Here is a 5,000-nt window from a genome sequence, read left to right as displayed (position 1 = left end):
GGTGCGGGGGGAGGGGTTGTGTGTGTGTGGAGGGGGAGGAGGGGGGGTCAGTGGTTATGATGATGGGGTGGGTGTGAAGGTGTGTGTGTGTGTGTGTGTGTGTGTGTGTGTGTGTCGTTAGAGAGAGAGAGAGAGAAAGATTGACAGAGGGAGAAACAGTAAGTGTGCATGTGTGTGTGTGTGTGTGTGTGTGTGTGTGTATGAAAGAGAGAGAGAGAGAGATGGGTGGGGGGTGGGGTGGGGTGGAGATAGTCGTATTGTTATAGTGTACACTGATATCCCCGAAGCCTTCAGCTGATTAATGATTGAACTACACGAAACACTTTACCACAGGTATCAGATCATGATGTTATTGACTGTATCTGTCCGGCCGTTTGGGGAAGTGTCCAGGTAATCACTGGGATTATATTTTATGTTATTTGTTTGTTGTTGTTTTGTTTTGTTTTGTTTGGTTGTTTTGGGGGGTGGGGGTTTGGGGGGTGGGGTGGGGGGGGGGGATTGTGGGGTTTGAGGGAATGGGATCAGTGGGCGTGTGACCGTTGATGATAGGTGTGGGTGTTGAAAGGCGTGCGACAGTGCTCTGGAGTGTGTGTGTGTGTGTGTGTGTGTGTGTGTGTGTGTGTGTGTGTGTGTGTGTGTGTGTGTGTGTGTGTGTGTGTGTGTGTATGTGTGTGTGTGTGTGTTATTTGTATGTGTGTACTGTCTCTGTGTCTCTCGCTCTCTCTTTCGATCTCTCTCTCTCTCTCTCGCTCTCACTTTCTCTCCTTCTCTCTCCCTACGTGTGTGTGTGTGTGTATGCGCGCGAGCGTGCGTGCGTGTGTTTGTGTGTACGTGCGTTTGTGTTGCCATACGCCATAATTTTTTTTCTAACTGTTCTATGTGATCTCTGCACACTGATCATTTACCTACTTGTAAATTTTTCATGAATGAAAACGGGGCGATATCGTAAAATTCTCGGATTTTATATTTAAAAAAAAAAGAAGAAAAAAAAAGTCGTTTCGAAACCTGTATCTATGTTTTCAGTCTGTACTTCCTCTCTGTCTGTCTGTCTGTATCTCTAACTCTTTGCGAAACTGTCTATTGGAGTTTCTATTCTTTGTCTCCTTCGCTATATCGCTGTCTTCTCTCTCTCTCTCTCTCTCTCTCTCTCTCTCTCTCTCTCTCTCTGTGTCTCTCTCTCTCTCTTGTGTGTGTGTGTGTGTGTGTGTGTGTGTGTGTGTGTGTGTGTGTGTGTGTCTGAAAGTGTTGAAAGGTGTGTGACTGCTGTCAGGTTTGTTGAAAGGTGTGTGACTGTTTTCAGGTGTGTTGAAAGGTGTGTGACTGTTGTCAGGTGTGTTGAAAGGTGAAGGTGTGTGACTGTTGTCAGGTGTGTTGAAAGGTGTGTGACTGTTGTGAGGTGTGTTGAAAGGTGTGTGACTGTTGTCAGGTGTGTTGAAAGGTGTGTGACTGTTGTGAGGTGTGTTGGAAGGTGTGTGAATATTGTGAGGTGTGTTGAAAGGTGTGTGACTGTTGTGAGGTGTGTTGAAAGGTGTGTGACTGTTGTCAAGTGTGTTGAAAGGTGTGTGACTGTTGTCAGGTGTGTTGAAAGGTGCGTGACTGCTGTTAGGTGTGTTGAAAGGTGTGTGACTGTTGTGAGGTGTGTTGAAGGATGTGTGACTGTTGTCAGGTGTGTTGAAAGGCGTGTGACTGTTGTCAGGTGTGTTGAAAGGTGGGTGACTGTTGTGAGGTGTGTTGAAAGGTGTGTGACTGTTGTCAGGTGTGTTGAAAGGTGTGTGACTGTTGTGAGGTGTGTTGAAAGGTGTGTGACTGTTGTCAGGTGTGTTGAAAGGTGTGTGACTGTTGTGAGGTGTGTTGAAAGGTGTGTGACTTGTCATGTGTGTTGAAAGGTGTGTGATTGTTGTGAGGTGTGTTGAAAGGTATTTGATTTGTCAGGTGTGTTGAAAGGTGTGTGAATGTTGTGAGGTGTGTTGAAAGGTGTGTGACTGTTGTGAGGTGTGTTGAAAGGTATTTGATTTGTCAGGTGTGTTGAAAGGTGTGTGAATGTTGTGAGGTGTGTTGAAAGGTGTGTGACTGTTGTGAGGTGTGTTGAAAGGTGTGTGACTGTTGTGAGGTGTGTTGAAAGGTGTGTGACTGCTGTGAGGTGTGTTGAAAGGTGTGTGACTGTTGTCAGGTGTGTTAGAAGTGTGTGACTGTTGTGATGTGTGTTGAAAGGTGTGTGACTGTTGTCAGGTGTGTTGAAAGGTGTGTGACTGTTGTCAGGTGTGTTGAAAGGTGTGTGAGTGTTGTGAGGTGTGTTGAAAGGCGTGTGGCTGCTGTCAGGTGTGTTGAAAGGTGTGTGACTGTTGTGAGGTGTGTTGAAAGGTGTGTGACTGTTGTCAGGTGTGTTGAAAGGTGTGTGACTGTTGTCAGGTGTGTTGAAAGGTGTGTGACTGTTGTCAGGTGTGTTGAAAGGTGTGTGACTGCTGTCAGGTGTGTTGAAAGGTGTGTGACTGTTGTGAGGTGTGTTGAAAGGTGTGTGACTGTTGTCAGGTGTGTTGAAAGGTGTGTGACTGTTGTCAGGTGTGCTGAAAGGTGTGTGACTATTGTGAGGTGTGTTGAAAGATGTGTGACTGTTGTGAGGTGTGTTGAAAGATGTGTGACTGTTGTGAGGTGTGTTGAAAGGTGTGTGACTGTTGTGAGGTGTGTTGAAAGGTGTGTGACTGTTGTGAGGTGTGTTGAAAGGTGTGTGACTGTTGTGAGGTGTGTTGAAAGGTGTGTGACTGTTGTGAGGTGTGTGACTGTTGTCAGATGTGTTGAAAGGTGTGTGACTGTTGTCAGGTGTGTTGAAAGGTGTGTGACTGTTGTCAGGTGTGTTGAAAGGTGTGTGACTGTTGTGAGGTGTGTTGAAAGGTGTGTGACTGTTGTGAGGTGTGTTGAAAGATGTGTGACTGTTGTCAGGTGTGTTGAAAGATGTGTGACTGTTGTGAGGTGTGTTGAAAGGTGTGTGACTGTTGTGAGGTGTGTTGAAAGGTGTGTGACTGTTGTGAGGTGTGTTGAAAGGTGTGTGACTGCTGTCAGGTGTGTTGAAAGGTGTGTGACTGTTGTGAGGTGTGTTGGAAGGTGTGTGACTGTTGTCAGGTGTGTTGAAAGGTGTGTGACTGCTGTCAGGTGTGTTGAAAGGTGTGTGACTGTTGTGAGGTGTGTTGAAAGGTGTGTGACTGTTGTGAGGTGTGTTAGAAGTGTGTGACTGTTGTGAGGTGTGTTGAAAGGTGTGTGACTGTTGTCAGGTGTGTTGAAAGGTGTGTGACTGCTGTCAGGTTTGTTGAAAGGTGTGTTACTGTTGTCAGGTTTGTTGAAAGGTGTGTGACTGTTGTCAGATGTGTTGAAAGGTGTGTGACTGTTGTCAGGTGTGTCGAAATGTGTGTGACTTGTCAGGTGTGTTGAAAGGTGTGTGACTGTTGTCAGGTGTGTTGAAAGGTGTGTGAGTGTTGTGAGGTGTGTTGAAAGGCGTGTGACTGCTGTCAGGTGTTTTGAAAGGTGTGTGACTGTTGTGAGGTGTGTTGAAAGGCGTGTGACTATTGTCAAGTGTGTTGAAAGGTGTGTGACTGTTGTCAGATGTGTTGAAAGGTGCGTGACTGCTGTCAGGTTTGTTGAAAGGTGTGTGACTGTTGTGAGGTGTGTTGAAGGATGTGTGACTGTTGTCAGGTGTGTTAAAAGGTGTGTGACTGTTGTGAGGTGTGTTGAAAGGTGTGTGACTGTTGTGAGGTGTGTTGAAAGCTGTTTGACTTCTGTCAGGTGTGTTGAAAAATGTTTATATGTCGTTGAACCAAATCTCCGTCAAAGAAGGCATGTTCGGTCGGAGCCAGAAAATTTAAGATGCTTTGCGGCACTTTTATGATCTGGACAGAACAGACTTATTAAGCAATGGGTGCAGCTGGTGCAAGGTGCTACATACCTCTCTCTACGTCTGTCTCTGTCTGCCTTTTCTTTCTCTCTATCTCTCTCTTTGACTACCAGTGTCTCTGTCTCTTCCTGTGTCACTGTTTCTATCTTCCTGTGTGACTGTTGTGAGGTGTGTTGAAAGGTGTGTGACTGTTGTGAGGTGTGTTGAAGGATGTGTGACTGTTGTCAGGAGGAGGGGGGTAGGGGAGGTGCAAGGTAATTGTGTGTGTGTGTGTGTGTGTGTGTGTGTTGGAACTCATGTACGTTTATATGTATTTGACTGTGCTTTCATATCTGTGAAACTGCATGTTTGGTGCATTTCTGTTGTGCATGTGTGGGTGTGTGTGTGAATGTGTGTCTTCATGTTTTACATTTATTCGCTTATTTATCACCATTGTTGTCTTATTTATTTATTTTTTTTTTATTATTTTTTTTTTTTTAATCATTTTATTAGTATTAATAATAATAATAATAATAATGGATACTTATATAGCACACTATCCAGAAATCTGCTCTAGGTGCTTTACAAAAACGCTTTTGATAACATAAAACATTATATCTATGTTACATACACACACCAAAATGTGACCACACACACACACACACACGCACGCACGCACGTACGCGCACACACACACGCACGCACGCACACACACACACACACACACTGCATACATACATTTTAACATACATGTGTATCTAACAGCTACCCTAACAAATACGCACACATAGGCAGGCACAAACTTACATAAACACACGCACACACAATACACATTCATATACATGCATGTAGTTGTGGACCTGCCACAATTGAACTTATTGCTGAGGGAAAAGGTGAGTTTTGAGACGAGATTTAAAAGATGCGAGGGAATCAGAGTGACGGAGGTTATCAGGGAGCTTGTTCCACGTCTTTGGCGATTGAAAAGAAAACGATCTGTGTCCATAGGTCTTACTTCTGACGTGAGGTATCCTGAGAAGTCGAGTATCAGAGGAAGAACGGAGCTGGCGAGACGGGGTATAGATATGGATGAGTTCAGAAAGATACTTGGGGCCAGATCCGTTGACTGCAGAAAAGGTCA

General features: G+C 45.0%; 1 protein-coding gene across 4 annotated transcripts in view; it reads left to right on the top strand.

The window, feature by feature from the left end:
- The window catches only part of LOC143280562 (tensin-3-like), a 614,920-nt gene that overhangs the window by 186,639 nt on the left and 423,281 nt on the right, over window positions 1-5,000 (top strand). The gene's annotated exons all lie outside the window — the stretch shown is intronic.

This window comes from Babylonia areolata, chromosome 1 (genome assembly GCF_041734735.1).
Source record: "Babylonia areolata isolate BAREFJ2019XMU chromosome 1, ASM4173473v1, whole genome shotgun sequence".
Taxonomy (NCBI): domain Eukaryota; kingdom Metazoa; phylum Mollusca; class Gastropoda; order Neogastropoda; family Buccinidae; genus Babylonia; species Babylonia areolata.
The sequence above is the reverse complement of the archived record's forward strand: the minus strand, read 5'-3'. Positions and strand labels throughout refer to the sequence as shown.